At 38.3% G+C, this 17,501-nt stretch overlaps 1 pseudogene; it reads left to right on the forward strand.

Moving 5' to 3' along the window:
- The window catches only part of LOC119038186 (nucleophosmin-like), a 34,724-nt pseudogene extending 27,936 nt beyond the window's left edge, over window positions 1-6,788 (forward strand).
- The last annotated feature ends 10,713 nt before the right edge of the window (window positions 6,789-17,501 follow it).

Here is a 17,501-nt window from a genome sequence, read left to right on the forward strand (position 1 = left end):
GACAGCTATGTGCAATAAAATGAAACTTGAGAACCAACACGAGAACCAACTATACACAAAAATAAATTCAAGGTGGATAAAAGATTTAAATATAAGCCATGACACCATTAAAGTCCTAGAGGAGAACATAGGCGGGAAAATCTCAGATATTTCACACAGCAACATTTTTACTGATATGTCCCCTAGAGCAAGGGACATAAAGGAAGAATAAACAAATGGGATCTCATCAAAATTAAAAGCTTCTGCACAGCTAAAGAAAACAGTATTAAAATAAAAAAAGAACCAACCATATTGGAAAACATATATGCCAATGGTATCTCAGATGAAGGCTTAATCTCCAAAATATAGAACTCACATGTCTCCACTCTAAGAAGACAACTAACCCAATTAAAAAATCGGCAAAGAACTTCAACAGACACTTCTCCAAGAAGAACATACAGAGGATCCAGAGACACATGAAAAGATGCTCAATATCACTAGCTATCAGAGAGATGCAAATTAAAACCACAATGAGATACCACTTCACACAGGTCAGAATGGCCATCATAAACAAAGCAACGAACGACAAGTGTTGGAGAGGCTGTGGAGAAGAGGGGACCCTAATCCATTGTCGGTGGGATTGCAGATTGGTACAACCACTATGGAAAATAGTATGGAATTTTCTTAAACTAAAAATGGACCTGCCTTTTGACCCAGCAATTCCACTGCTGGGATTATATCCTAAGAACCCTGAAACACCAATCCAAAAACTGTGCACCCCAATGTATGTCATAGCAGCACAATTTACAATAGCCAAGATCTGGAAGCAACCTAGGTGCCCATCAGTAAATGAATGGATCAAAAAATGATGGTACCTTTACACAATGAAATTCTATGCAGCAGAAAGAAAGAAGGAGCTCCTACCCTTTGCAACAACATGGATGGAACTGGAAAGCATTATGCTAAGTAAAATAAGCCAGGCAGTGAAAGATAAATACTGTATAATCTCAACTTTAACAGGAACCTAAACAACAAAATAAACAAACAAGCAAAATATAACCAAAGACACTGAAATAGAGATCAGGTTTACAGTGACCAGAGGGGGGAAGGAAGGGAATTTCAGGGGAAAAGGAGAAGGGTTTACAGAAACAAGTGTAAAAGACACATGGACAAAAACAAGGGGGGGATGGCATGGAAATGGGAGGGAGGTTATGAGGGCTGGGTGGGTGGGCTGGGATGGGAGTAAAAGGCAGAAAACTGTACTTGAACAACAATTAAAATAAAAAAAAAGAAATTTTGTAGTACATCTGCCTTTATCACATAAAAATGTGAAATATTACCACAGCAGTTTCCAATATACTATACCACTAGAAAAAGCAAATCATCTTTTTCAACAAACATGTGATTGCAAAAAGTGTTATTCTATAGAGATTTGATTCAATTTCTTTAAAATGAATTCAATGAGATAACCTGTATTTTATTACACTTATTTTCAAAGTTCCAGAGATTACCTTATAGTAGTATTTCAAAATGTGTGTAATCTTCCATCACAAATTTCTTTTGAGGATATGTTGTATGACAAGTGACAACCTAGAGATTTATGATCCAGTGGGTATTGCAGTGGGTGTTCTTTGCTATTAATGGTAGCTATTATTATTTATATTCAAGTAACTAAGAAAAAATAAAAAAACCAAGCTTTAAATTTCCTTTCTGCTTAACACAAGGGGGAAAAAGAGATAGCTAAATCAGTCATAAATGTGATTATTTTTAAAAATTGATGTATATTCCTCTTGATTTTGTGATTGAAAGTAACTTCAAAATTAAAGACTCCCTACCTGGATTTTGATTTCTAAATACCTTTCCCCATGAAAATCAATCTAGACTTATTTGAGAAATAGCTGATTTAAGGACTAGGGCAGGAAGATACAACATAACCTGAAATACTGTGTTGTGCCAGAAATAAGGAAGTGCTTAGAGAATAAAATGGAGGCATGTCAACAGGAGCCAGCTTAAAGGGCCTCTCATTGGTCATATCTGGGGTAACTAGAGTACCAAAATAAAAACGGTAATAAATTAGTATTCATTGAATAAAGTAATGCATTGTTCTCTACTAAAGAGAAAGAGAGATGGCAATAACAGGAAAGCTATTCCTTAATAGAGATTGACTGCTGATAATTACAAAACCACCAACAGAGTTAGAAAATCACCAGTTTTCAACTATCATGAAAAAGATTGCTTTGGGGAAACATTGTCAGTGGATTCTAAATTTAGGGGGGGGGGGGAGATTGATGAGAAGCAGTATATTTTCATGTTTTTAAAGTATCTCCCCAAAGATTGTGTACTATTTGTTGGAAGAGGAAAAAAGTAACCATATAGTGGAGAACCTAGGAACACTTTGATTACTGATCAAGTACTTTCCAAAGAATGTAATATCACTTGAATTTAATCATGAAAAAGTATCAACCAAACACACATTGAGGAACATTCTATTAAATAACTGTGATTAAAAGACAAAAAGACAGTGACCAGAGGGGAGAAGGAAGGGAAGTTAAGGGGAAAAAGGGGGAGGGATTTGGAGGAACAAATAGGAAGGACACAGGGATGAGAACTAAGGGGGGTGGAAATGGGAGGGAGGTGGGGAGCAAGGGGTGGGGGAGGCTGGGATGGGAGAAATAGACAAAAAAACTGTACTTGAAAAATAACTAAATAAAATTAATTTTAAAAAAAGACAAAAAGAAAAAGTCCAAGGAAGTAACTGTTTCACATTAAAAGGGACTGAAGAGACTTCACAACTGCAGTTGATATCATAAACTGGAACTCGTATGGGGGAGGGAGCACTATAAGAGTTGTTGAAACACCTGGTGTGGCTCAATGGATGGAGCATGGGCCTGTGAACCAAAGGATTCCCAGTCAGGGCACATGCCTGGGTTGCAGGCCAGTTCCCAGCAGGGGCCAATTCCTAGCAGGAGAGGCACAAGAAGCAACCATACATTGATATTTCTCTCCCTCTTTCCTTCTCTTCCCTTTTAAAGATAAATTAAATTAAAAAAAAGAGTTGTTGGAGCAATTGACAAAATCAGAATATGGACCATAGATTAGATAAAACAGCTTCCACATATGATAACTGGGTGGTGATTTTATAAAGGAATAGCTTTTTTCTCAACAAACACACACTAATGTATAAAGAGGTAAAGGGACATGATGAATGCAATCTATTCTTAAATGGTTCAGAAAAATTAATAAATGAAAATATCTAGAGAGAAAGAATGATAAAGCGAATGCAGCAAAATGTTAAAAATCAGTGAACTTGAATGAATGTTTTTCCAGAAGTTCTCTGTCCTGGTCTAACAATTCTCCTATAATTTTAAATTGTTTTTTAAAAAAGTTAAGGGCTCTCCAGTTTCTCACTCTTAAACTTCATTCTAAAATGGGATAGAATGTTCATCATGAACCTTTTATTTAGTCATTTTATTTCCGTTATTATTATTAGTCAGGTGGTAGTTATCTTTTACCATTTTAGCTTATTAAATGCTATCAATAAGAAAAAAAGCAGCTGGATTTACAAGAGGTCAAAAATTTCCTAATCCCAGCTGTAGGAACTTTTTATATTTGTAACTAAAATCTGATTCTAGATATTTCTGTTTCCTGTGTGTAAAGTCACTGTTTTAATATATCTGGTAAAGTAATGCAAGGTGACCCTCCTCTTAAGGAATAACGACAATTCATTCAGTCCTAACAGACAGAAGCTCAAGGGTCATCTGACTCTCTTCCCTTCCTTGTAACCATTCACAGCATCAAATAAAGAAATCTTGTTGATTATTTCTCCTTATATTTAAATATATATATTTATTTATTTCAATCTCACTTTTATACTACTAGTGCTATCTTTCAGTTGGATTACCACAAAATCTATTCACTAACCTAGCTGCTTGGGACCTTTTCCCACCATTCCATTCCAGATGTTTTAAGAAATTGACTAACTGAGCCAGTTACTCAGATGAATCAAGCTTAAACAAGGGAGAAAAAAGCAAAGTATACTTGTTCATTTCCTAAACTATTTTAGGTAATTAGCTTTTCTACTTTCTATAATCATCATCTAATGTTTCCTCTAAAGTAATTGGTTAAGTCTGAGGTTTTTCGTTTGTTTGTTTGTTTTAGTTTGTCTCACAATTTTAAGTATTATTTTCTAATTACAATTGTATGCAGGATCTTAAATTCAAACAGTTGAGAAACATGTGAAATAAGTTTTTGTGGTGCAATTCTGTCCTGCGTGTCTGTTTGGCAGAACAAAAGTTATTTATCTCCATCCTCCTTCTCTCCCACCTAAGTGTGGAAGATTTGATGGACCTGGACATGAGCTCTCTGAGGCCCCAGAACTATCTTCTTGGCTGTAAACTGAAACCTGACAAACATTATCACTTTAAGGTACATAATGATGTGCACCAATTATCTTTAATTTCTTTTTTTCATTTTAATTGTTGTTCAAGTACAGTTTTCTGTCTTTTACTTCCATCCCAGCCCATCCACCGAGCCCTCACCACCTCCCTCCCATTTTCCACTCCCCCCCCAGTTTTTGTCCGTGTGTCCTTTATACTAGTTCCTGTAAATCCTTCCCCTTTCCCCCCTGAAATTTCCTCCCCTCTTCCCTCTGGTCACTGTCCCCCTGTTCTCTATTTCAGTGTCTTTGTTTTTATTTTGCTTGCTTGTTTGTTTTGTTGTTTAGCTTCCTGTTAAAGGTGAGATAATATGGTATTTGTCTTTCACTGCCTAGCTTATTTCACTCAGCATAAGCTTTCCAGTTCCATCCATGTTGTTGCAAAGGGTAGGAGCTCCTTCTTTCTTTCTGCTGCATAGAATTTCATTGTGTAAAGGTACCATCATTTTTGATCCATTCATGTACTGACAGACACCTAGGTTGCTTCCAGATCTTGGCTATTGTAAATTGTGCTGCTATGGACATTGGGGTCATAGGTTCTTTTGGATTGGTGTTTCAGGGTTCTTAGGATATAATCCCAGCAGTGGAATTGCTGGGTCAAAAGGCAGGTCCATTTTTAGTTTAAGAAAATTCCATACTGTTTTCCATAGTGGTTGTACCAATCTGCAATCCCACCGACAATGGATTAGGGTCCCCTCTTCTCCACAGCCTCTCCAACACTTGTCGTTCGTTGCTTTGTTTATGATGGCCATTCTGACCTGTGTGAAGTGGTATCTCATTGTGGTTTTAATTTGCATCTCTCTGATAGCTAGTGATATTGAGCATCTTTTTATGTGTCCCTGGATCTTCTGTATGTCCTCCTTGGAGAAATGTCTGTTCAAGTCCTTTGCTGATTTTTTAATTAGGTTGCTTGTCTTTTTAGAGTGAAGTTGTGTAAGTTCTTTGTATATTTTGGAGATTAAACCCTTGTCTGAGGTATCATTGGCAAATATGTTTTCCCATACAGTTGGATCTCTTTTTATTTTAATACTGTTTTCTTTAGCCGTTTAATTTTGATGAGATCTCATTTGTTTATTCTTTCCTTTATGTCCTTTGCTCTGGGGGACATACCAGTAAAAAAGTTGCTGTGTGAAATATCTGAGATTTTCTTGCCAATGTTCTCTTCTAGGACTTTAATGGTGTCACGGCTTATATTTAAGTGTTTTATCCACCTTGAATTTATTTTGGTGTATGGTGTAAGTTGGTGCTCGAGTTTCATTTTATTGCACATAGCTGTCCAGTTCTCCCAACACCATTTGTTGAAGAGGCTATTATTAGTCCATTTTATGTCGCTGCCCCCTTTGTCGAATATTAATTGACCCTAGAGACTTGGGTTTATTTCTGGACTCTCTGTTCTGTTCCACTGGTCCATGTGTCTGTTTTTACGCCAGTACCAGGCTGTTTTGATTACAGTGGCCTTGTAATACAGTTTGGTATCAAGTATTGTGCTCCCTCCTACTTTGCTCTTCTTTCTCAGAATTGCAGCTGCTATTCAGGGTTTTTTATGGTTCTGTATAAATTTTTGAAGTGTTTGTTCTATGTCTGTGAAATATGCCATTGGTACTTTAATAGGTATTGCATTGAATGCACCAATTATCTTTACAAAAGATCCATTTACGGGCTGGTACAAAGCATGAATTGCACATTGCAGAAGCAGAGGCAATGGATTATGAAGGCAGTCCACTGACAACTTTGAGAATGTCTGTACAGTTAACAGTTTCCCTTGGTGGCTTTGAAGTAACCCCACTGGTGGTCTTAAGGTTGAAATGTGGTTCAGAGCTGTGCATATTAGTAGACAACACTTAGGAGCTGTGAAGGAAGATGTAGAATCAGAAGATGAAGAGGAGGAGGATATAAAGTTTCTAAATTTATCTGGAAAGTGTTCTTCCCCTGGAAGTTGTATCATATTTCCACAGGAAAAAAATTAAAAGGAGCTGCTGATGAAGATGATGAGGATGACAATAATGATGATGAAGTGGTGATGATAAGGGTGGTGATGATATGAGGATGAAGAAGCTGAAGAAATCTATATAAGATGTGGAGCCAAAAAATGCACAAAAATTTAGCCTGAATGGGAAAGATTCAAAAACCATCAACACCAAGATCAAAAGGTCAAGAATCCTTCAAAAAAATAGGAAACAACTTCTGAAACATTGAAAGGACCTAGTTCTGTAGAAGACATTAAAGTAAAAATGCAAGCCATTTTAGAAAAATGTGGTCCTCTTCCCAAAGTGGAGCACAAGTTCATCAGTTGTGTAAAGAATTATTTCTAGACAACTGATTAGGAGGCTATTCAAGATCTCTGGCAGTGGAGGAAGTCTCTTTAAGAAAATAGTTTAAACAGTTTGTTGAAAAACATCTTAATTCATTTCTGTAACAGTTGATATCTGGCTGTCTTTTTTATAATGCAGAGTGAGAACTTCCCCTACTGTGTCTGATAAAATGTTGCCCTGGTTCCAGTGCCAAGAATGTGTTGTCCAAAGTGCCTGTTTGGTTTTTAGAGAGGGAACTCCACCCTTTGCTTGGTTTTAAGTATGCATGGAATGTTGTGATAGAACATAGTACTAGTGGTGGTCAGACAAACGGATGTGGTGGGGAGACAAAAATATATGTGAAGTAAACTTAGTATTTTAATAAAGTAAAAAAAGTTCTCCTCTGCACTCTAACATTACCCACAAAGATAACCACTGTTAAGTTTTTTAAAAATTATTCTAGACTTTTTTCCATGTTGTACCAATGTGTCTATATGTGTGTAAATTTTTTAAATGGGAATCATTCTACACAATTTGTACTTTTATTTTTTTCTTTAACAGGTAAGTGTTTTTAAATTTAATTTATATTTTATCAAAGTTGCACATATATAGTTTTTATATGTAGTTTTAAAAGTCAAATAATTCAACAAGTAAAAATTTTCTAATCATTATGTACCACATTCATGTGGTTTAAAATTGAAAAATATCCCTTCTACTTCTGTCCCTGAGACACTCAAATCACAAGGCAACAAATGACATTATACATATACAAACACACACATACATACTTTGAAGATCTTTTCATATCATTAAATGAAAGGCTTCCTCAACTTTTTTATAGAGCTTCATGATATTCCATTGTATAGACATGCCACTATCTAATTGTTCATACTATAAAATGGAATACCTAGTTTATCTAATCAGGCATTTAAGATGTTTACAATTTTTTAAAAATATACTTTATTGATTATGCCATTACAGTTGTTCTATTTCCCCTCCTTCATTCCCCTCCACCCTGCATCCCCCCTTTAGTTTATGACCATGTGTCTCAAGTTCTTTAGATTCTGTATTTTCCATACTATTCTTGCCCTTCCCCCTATCTATTTTCTACCTACCATCTATGCTACTTATTTTCTGTACCTTCTTCCCCTTCTCCTTCTCCCACTCCCCTGTTGCTAACCCTCCACATGATCTTCATTTCTATGGTTCACTCCTGATCTAGCTGTCCTCTTAGTTTGTTTTTGTTTTAGGTGTGGTTCTTAATAACTGTGAGTTTGCTGTCCTTTCACTGTTCATCTTTTTTATCTTCTTTTCCTTAGGCAAGTCCCTTTAACATTTCATATAATAAGGGCTTGGTGATGATGAACTCCTTGAACTTGATCTTATCTGAGAAGGACTTTATCTGTCCTTCTATTCTAAATGAAAGCTTTGCTGGATAGATTGATCTTGGATGTAGGTCTTTGGATTTCATGACTTGGAATACTTCTTTCCAGCCCCTTCTTGCCTGTAAGGTCTCTTTTGAGAAATCAGCTGACAGTCTGATGGGAACTCCTTTGTAGGTGACTGTCCCTTAGCTCTTGCTGCTTCTAGGATTCTCTCCTTCATTTTAATCTTGGCTAATGTAATGATGATGTGCCTTGGTGTGTTCCTTCTTGGGTCCAACTTCTTTGGGACTCTCTGAGCTTCCTGGATCTCCTGGAAGTCTATTTCCTTTGCCATCTTGGGGAAATTCTCCTTTATTATTTGTTCAAATAAGGTTTCCACTCATGACTGTTCCTCTTCTCCTTCTGGTACCCCTATAATTCGGATGTTGGAGTGTTTAAAGATGTCCTGAAGGTTCCTAAGTCTCTCCTCATTTTTTTTTAATTCTTGTTTCTTCATCCTTTTCTGTTTGGTCATTTTTTTCCTCTTTCTGGTCCACTCCTTTGATTTGAATCCCAGTTTCCTTTCCATCACTATTGGTTTCCTGTGCATTTGTCTTCATTTCACTTAGTGTAGCCTTCATTTGTTCCTCTAATTTGTGACTAAAATCAACCAGTTCTGTGAGCATCCTGATCACCAGTGTTTTGAACTGTGCATCTGAAAGTTTGGCTATTTCTTCATCACTTAGATTTATCAGCTCTGGGGCTCTGAGTTGTTCTTGAGCCATGTTTTTGTCTGTTCATGCCTGTTACGTATGAGGAGCGGAGCCTTAGGTGTTCACCAGGGCAGGGCCCCCCAGGTCTCTGGTTTGTGATGCTGTATGTGGGGGCGGGGTCAGAGAGGGACAATGGCGGTCCCCTCTGCGGCTTCCCACCACTGGGGCCTGCACGGTCTGTCCACCACTCGCTCCTTCACTGGTTTATCTGTGCGCGAATGTGTGACTATGGTCAGCCCTCAGTGAGTCCACTTTTCTGTGCCCTCAGTGGGTCTGCCCGCTACTCCACACCTGGGATCCACCCACTGCTGCTGGCGTGCCTGGGTCCCAAGCCTGGGTTGGTTCAGTGGATCTTTCCTGCTGGACCCACTCTGCTGCTGGCTCTGCACCTCTTACAGGTTTGGCTGAAGGGTTCGTTGTTGTCAGACTTCTGTATAATTCAATTTTCTGTGGTTTGGCTGCGTTTTTGTTGCTAAAACTTTGTTGTTTTTTAACTTGGTTGTGTGAGAAGGTAAAGTGTTTCCACCTACACCTCCGTCTTGGCGGAAGTCTCTCAGATGTTTACAATTTTTGTTCTTGCAAATCATCTGCTATGAATAAACATCATTTTGCTTGTGTCAGTAATCTGCAGAGTTAATTCCCAGAAATGGAGTAGTGGGTCAAAAGTTTCACAGGTTAGGTTTTCTGAGAAGCTGATTTCAGGACAGAAATTTAAATTTAGAGCTCAGAATGTTTATTAGGGCATGTCCTTGGGATCAACAGCTGTGGAAAGAAAAAGGAGGAAGTGGGATTGAGCAGAAGGAGAAGCTGAACTTTGATGGGCCCTATGCAGCCTTAGCCAACTCCACAGGGAAGCTGTAGAGCCAAAATGACCTACCAGAATCAGTCCATGTTGGGTGGAAAGGGCTGGGCCTGTATACCCCCTCTTCCATCAGTTATTGGATTTGGGCTGTCCCAGGAAGGCATTGACCTTAAGTGAGGAAACTCTTTGCAGTTAAGGCAAAACTTAAAAGGGACGACAGTTGAAGATTATCTAACAGAACTTTCAGCAGCTGGGACAACAAGACCTTCTTTGAAGAGGGATCTCTGGGTGGCCCACCTCCATGTCCAACCTAAAAGGGTATTTACATTTTGTGACTTGGATAGATTTTGCAAATTGCCATTGTTGGGAGCCAACCAACAGCCATCCCTTGACATCCCAACCAACAGTTGGGGCGGATGAGATGCATCTGCACAGCAGAGGCGACTGTGGCTGGATTTCCTGTCTATCTCTCCTTGCATGTTTGTTTTTGCGATTAATAGGTGGTAGGATTTTTAAACACCTGCATTTTAGGCCCAATAATCCATGTAATTCCAATGAAGTTGTACAAAATAATTTCTTGGCCAGAGAACAAAGTCCCCCCTAATGGGGTAGCCCCTGAATGTCTAAAAGTCGATAGAGTAACAGCCCCTCCTCTACCTTGGACAGCATTATATATTAATAGAATTAGACAGGTAAAGAAGCAGGAGAAGCTGGTTAACTATTACAAACTAAGCACGTACAATTAATTACCAAGGTGTTAGAGTTCATAACACATAAAGAAATATTTTAGACAGAAAGATAGATAGCTAAGTTAGACATCACAAAGGTCTTATAATAAATTTCCTATAACCACTGTTCAGTCTAGCATATCCTTCTGACCCATGCCAAATTCTAAGAGCTTTAATAAATAATAAGACATTTAAAGCTCTGTACATACAGCTAGTTGTAATTGTCTGATTAATGACTCTCCTGGTCAAAATAACCTTTGTTTAAAATAACTGAATCTATGGAATTTCCTGTACTTTTCCTAGTTACCTCTGTATTGATTTTTTCTGCTTAACTGATCATGCCATATACCTATTATGTTACCGTCTCTATAAAAATAAAGCTTAAATCAAACTCTGTGAGTTAGGTCAGACCCACAGAGGCTGGCTGTTCTCTGGCATCCAATCGGGTGTCTGACTCTTCATTCATCACCTGTGCCGTCCATCCTTCGGGAACCCTGAGACCTGCTGAGGCTGGACCCCAGCATGCCTACCAATTTATACCTCTACCAGCAATGTGTAAGAAGGCCTGTTTTCCCATATCCTGTCCAACACATAGTGTTATCAAACTTCTGGGTTTTAGTCAATCTGATTAGGAAGAAAGAGACATCTCAGTGTAGTTTCAACTTTCCTATCTTTTATTTTGAGGGAAGTTGAACTTGTTTTTAGAAGTTTAGGACTCATGTCTCCCTTTTTCCCCCTTTGAACTGTCTGTTTATACCCTTTGTACATTTTCTTTTTATTTTTTACTTTATTTTTATTGTTTACACTGTTACAGATATCCCCATTTTCCTCCCCTTTGCCCATCTCCCTTCCTGCCTTCCCCCTCTTCCCTCTGGCCATCACCGCACTGTCGTCTGTGTCTGTTGGTTATGCATATGTTCTTTGGCTAATCCCTTCACCTTCTTTCATCCATTCCCTCCCTCCCCTTCCCTCTGACAGCTGTCAGCCTGTTACATGTACCCATACCTCTTTTTCTATTTGTTCATCAGTTTACTTTGTTCTTGTATTCCACATATAAGTGAGATTATGTGGTATTTGTCTTTTACTGACTGGCTTATTTCATTTAGCATAACAATCTCCAGATCCATCCATGCTGTTGGAAAAGGTAAGAGTTCCTTCTATTTTACAGCTGCATAGTATTTCATTGTAAAAATGTATCATATTATTGGGTTGATTTTTTTATGTGCTATTTAGAAACTCTCAATGTTAGGGAAATTAGCCATACTTTCATCGGATACCCTCCCAATATAGCCATATGATAATATTCAGATAAATTAACATTTCGTGTTCACATGATTATCACTAAAGAAACATTATTCACAACTGAGTCATGTGAACTACTGTAAGTACCTTTTCTCTCTTATATAATTTGTTTTTTCCTATAGTTAATAATTGGCTTATTTTTAAACTTTACTTAGTTTTTTATGTGTCTGTCACTAATTCCTCTTTCAACCCTTCAACGGATGTACCACTGTAGCCTACCAACATCCCTACCTGAAGTATTGGGGTAAATGCCTTCTTACTAGGCAACTATTAGACAATCCAATTGCCTCCTTAGTAGCTCCCTGTTCCCACCCTTATTTGGCAATAGTCTCTTCTCCCATGGCAGCCAGAGTGATCCTTTTAAACTGTTATCCCAATAAATTTAATTTAAAAAAATGAAAACCAATCAAGTTACAAAATACTCACAGATATAAAGTACAGCATAGGGGATATAGTCAATAATATTGTAATAACTAAGCATGGTGCCAGGTGGGTACTTGAATTATCAGGGTGGGGGAGGGGAATCACTTTGTAAATTATATAAATGTCCAACTACTATGCTACACATCAAAACTAATATAAATTAATATTGAATGCCAACTGTAATTAAATAAAATTTTAAAAAACACTTTAGTAAGAGATGTCATACTCTTAGGGAACTTACAAATAAAGATGTGAAAAGACAAAAAATAAAGTTCCATGTGTAGTTTAAAAATAAATAAAAATGAATAAATACAATGTAAACCAATCATTTCAATCCTACAGTGGATCTTTATTTCCCTGAAAGAAAAGGCATGTATTACAGTGATAAACGAGGGTCTGTGTAACGTATACCCTGACCTGTACTCTCTGACCTTATTTTCTACTGCTTCTCCTGTGTTTTCTCCTTCTCACATTTCCTCCCCAACACTGGCACTTTCCTCTGCCTGGAAATTTCTTCTGCCAGATACCCATATGACTAATTCCCTAATTTCTCCAGGTTTCAGATGAAATGCCAATTTACAATAAAGTCTATCCTCACCATCCTATTTTTTTCTCACCATCCTATTTTAAATTGTAATATACAAGTATACCTATCCACCTCCCTACCTAGAGCAATTGTAATCCTCCTTGCCTTGCTTTATCTTTTTAGTATAGCTTTTATTGCTTTCCAATATATTTGTTTTGTTTGTTTATATGTTTATTATCTTACACCCTCTGCTTGAATGAAGGCTCAGTGAGAATAGTTTGCTGCTCAAGGTGGTCACTTAATAAATATTTATTATGAGTGAATATGCTAAAATATTCAAACCCACAGAAAAGCTGTGATTTTCTATTTTTTGTGTTTCTTAGAGCCCCTGTCTCTTCACCTTTTGTACTGTCCTCCTGTACAGCTGTCACGCATGAACTTGTCTTCATTGGGAATCCTATTTACCTCTCTCCTATGGTGAACTTTCTAAATCCTAGACCTTTGTCTTTTGTTTTGCTTTTCTCCTTCTTTTTCAATGAGCCTTTCTTTTTTCTTAGTTGATTGTTTCTTTTTGGTGATAGCCTCCTAGGAAAGAATGCAAAATTTTTGAGATTTTATGTCTGAAATTGTCTGGTTCAGCTGGATGCTTAATTGATAGTATGACTCTAAAACTCTAGAAGCAGCCCTGGCTGGTGTAGCTCAGTGAATTGAGTGCGGGCCTGTGAACCAGAGAATCCAGGTTTGATTCCCAGTCAGGACACAAGCCTGGGTTGCAGGCCAGTTCCCAGCAGGGAATGCATGAGAGGCAACCATACATTGACATTTCTCTCCCTCTATCCTTCCCTTCCCCTCTAAAGAACTCTAGAAATAATTTCCCTTGAGGATTTTTAACACATCATACCACTGTCTTCTAGCATCTAGTGTTGGTCTCAAGAAGTGAGAGGCAATTTTAATTCTTCATCCTTTTTTTCTCTGAAAGTTCTTAGGCTTTTCCCTTTTTTCCCCTCCAGTGCATGATGTGCTGTGTTGTGGGTATTTTACTTATACAATCTATTGTCCACTGAGTAGGTCCTTTACCAGGGGATTTGTAACCTTTGGCTCTAGGATATCTTCTTGATTTATTTCTTTGATAATTTCCTCCGGCTTGTTTTCGTTAGTCTCTCTAGAATTTCTTGATATACAGTATCTCTTTTCAAAAAGCAGATTGATGTCTAAAATTCCATTTATTAGACATAATTTACATGATAGTATAGAATGAGAACTGAAAGGAAGAACATATTCCAGCATTTAATATCACATGAAATTCTTTATTAAGAAGCAAAATGAGTATGCTGCCACTTTCTAAGAATAGCTGAGCTAACTGTGTCACTAAGGCCAAACTGACAGTCATCTCCCCTTTAAGGATCTCAAATGTTCTAAAACCTAAAATAGTACCTGGAACACTGTGGAAACTTAGTAAATATTAATTGAATGAATAGATGTCCTCTATAAATATTTACACTTAAATACATTTATAGGTAACAGAAAATAAATACTGCACACATACTCCAAACAGCTTTATCTCTGCAAGTTCCCTAATTTTTATCCCTTAAAACATTTAAAATAATTAAGATCCTAATATTTGCGGTTTTTGTTGAATTTATTTCTCTGTAAACCTGGGGTCACAATTCATATCACCATGGAAAAAGGGAATCTACTTTGCTATAATATAAAGGTATGATTTTGGATGTTTCACATTTCAATATCATTTTGATATTTGATATTTATTGTCAACAATGTAATACAGATAAAGTATTTTCTATTAAGTGCTGGATATTTTTCAAGGTAAGGGATGTAAAAGTAAGCCAAGAAAATATAATGATACTGCTCCTTTTTTTTCCAAATCAAACTTACTTTCATTGTTCTTGATGGATATCATATGATTTTGTCCAAACCCATACAACTATGATGATATTTTTTTTGTTAGGAAATCAAAACAAAAACACTCAAGGAGTTCACAGCTTCCTCAGCATGGTAAGTAAATTAGGTCCGGGATCAGTTACCTTGGAGGATGCTCAGGGTTTGTTATTTCCATTTATCTTTGATTTGCACTAAAAAGAAAGCACACCAAAGTTATAGTATTGTTGTTGGTAGGAGGAAATAAATACTAATGAACCATGAACTATGATTGACCTCTTCCTCCTTTTACTTCCTGTTTCTACTTCTGCTGGTATTGCCTTACTTACAGCGCATAGAAACACGGGTCCTTAATATTTCAGAGCCACTCTTAACAGCTGAGAACAAGTGGAAAGTAGAATCTGATTTGAGTTACTTTTATTATGATAAAGTTTCTAAAGAGTTTTACAAAGAAAGTTGTTCTGTACATAATCACACCCTCCTAAAACTAGATAGTGGCATTACACAGTAGATAGATGTACCTTCAAAGACCAAACGCCCAGGAGATATTCAATGGCTGATTAAGATCCTAAAACCATTCAATATTTTACATGTAAATATGCATTAATATTATTTTTAAATTACAGAATATATCCTATCATAAACCATCTGTGGATCTATATAGTTTTTCCAAGAAGTTGTTTATACTTGCTATAAGCAACTCACAATTGTGAGTTTAACCTAGTAGGCAAAACTCTTTTGTAAGTGTATCAATTTGAGTCCACAGAGGAGCAAACACCAAGATGACATTGGATGTGCAAGGGATTTATTGGAGGGAATAATTATAAAAGATAAAGGGGAAGGAAGTGGAATTAGAAATGGAGAGCCATGCAGGCCTAACACCTGCGCCAAGAAGGAGGAAAGGAAGGATTGGGTGGCAAGATCCTCTGATCATAAAGCAATCCTGAGAAAGTACCACCCAAGTGTGAAGTTCCTGAGCTGAACTTGCCCATTAAAGGAATCCTGCTTTGTGCATGAATAGGGTTATTCTTATACCCTACTGAGCTCAGTCATTGACTCGGGGCTGCCTAAGGGTAGCATGGCCTGACATGAATGCATTAGAGCCAAAAATATGTCAGTTGTCACTCAGATATTCTCCCTGCAGTGGAATCTTTTGAAGGGCAGTTTAAGTTGGGCAACTCTGTGATTATCGCAGTCTTGTTCTGCATGAATCCATTACTCCATGTATGTTCATGAAGTAGTTTGGCCACGGTTCCTGTTGGTTTATTTTCCTAAAGGGACACTTAAAAGAGGAAAATTAGTAGGATAAGTTACAGTCTCCCTTAAGTGTAATTAGTCTCAGGCCACAACTAGTACTCACCATTTCTCTCCTTTACTATCCATTTAAGTTTCTCTCATCCTCAGCTATTACCTCCATGGGTCATTAACATGAATCAGGTAAGTCTAGTATATTTAATCAAGTATACACCCCAATTCTGTTACTATAGTTGTTAATATGCTCATGAGATAGATAGTGTAAAAAGTTCCTTCAAGAACTAGCCAAAGGCTTCTGGTCAAGATGGTGGTATAGGTAGGTAGGGTACTTAGAACCTCCCACAACAACATGAAAGTTATAACTAAACTACAAAACAACCATCATTCAAAACTGCCTGAACTCTAGCTTTACAGAAGTCCTATAACTAAGGACATAGAGATTAAGCCATGCTGAAACTAGTAGGAGGGGCAGAAACACAGAATGGGCTGGTGCACCCATGTGTGGTGGTTGTGACTGTGGAGGTCCCCCTCAGGAGCCAGGGTTCTCAGCCCCAGACCAGAAACCCCACCCCAGGTTTTCAGTGCCAGGAAGAGAAGTCCCCATAATTTATGGCTGTGTAAACCAGCACAGACTGTGGCTGAGGGAAACAGAGTCCCAGATATTCCTCTTGAATATCTGCACACTTGCCTTACTCAAACTTACAGACTGACCTGCAGCACTAGGACAGCAACTGAAAAGCCACCAGGGATGTAAAGGGGGTTATTGAATTATCTGGATTCAGGATGAGAGTTAGAGGGGCAGCTTTCTCCCAAACAGACGTACTGGCATAGGCCATTGTTCCTTTACTTAGTGCTCCCCTGCAAAGCTGGTGAACAGACATCATATCTGAGTCCCATCAACCTGGTGAACACTGTTTGCCCTGTACCCTGATGATTCCCTGAGAACCCATCCCACTCTACTTGTGGACCCACTGAAGTGGTTTCCAGTGGCTTTTTGATACAAACTGCCTCCCTTGACTCATGCTTCAGATTTTTCTAAAATCGCTCATATAAGCAGCTTCTGGCCTCTGCATACTCCATACATCCAGCTAAGTGACCTCAGGCCTGGCATAAGCAGCAACCAGCTTCAGTTTGCAGCTTGGCCTCTTCTGGGCACCTCCAAGCACAGCACAAGTAGCAGCCATTTGCAGCTTTCTCTTTGCCTCATGCTGGGGCCCTGGGCTTGGAATAGGCAGTGGCTGACCTTGGTCTGCACATCCAGGCTAGCACCAGAGTCACTGCACCTCGTGGACACCTTCAGACTACATCAGCTTACAATCCAGCCACTTTTTGAGTGACATCTTCAAGGGGGAACTAGGCAGGCACCAAAGCCCCACTAAAGTGAGTCCTGTTCCCGGAGCTTGGCTCCTGTACAGCAGCTCCTCTGCTGTAGTTGCAGCTGGTCCTTGCAGCTGATCAGTCTGGGAAGTCAATTCCTCCGAGTGATGTGCCAACAGCAATCAAGGCTCAACTACAATAGGAGGGTACACACAGCCCACCTGGGGTTCTCCTGAAGCACTTAGCTCAGGTGACTGGGGAGGCTGTGCCACTGGACTCTATAGGACAACTACTACAAAGGGATATTCTACCAAGACTGGAAGATGTAGCAGCTCAGCCTGGCATATAGAAACAAACATAGGAGAGCAGCAAAAATTAGGAGACAAAGAAATAGGTCCTCAAGAAAAGAAC

Source organism: Artibeus jamaicensis, unplaced genomic scaffold, assembly GCF_021234435.1.
Source record: "Artibeus jamaicensis isolate MK-2021 breed Jamaican fruit bat unplaced genomic scaffold, CSHL_Jam_final contig_332, whole genome shotgun sequence".
NCBI classification, from domain to species: domain Eukaryota; kingdom Metazoa; phylum Chordata; class Mammalia; order Chiroptera; family Phyllostomidae; genus Artibeus; species Artibeus jamaicensis.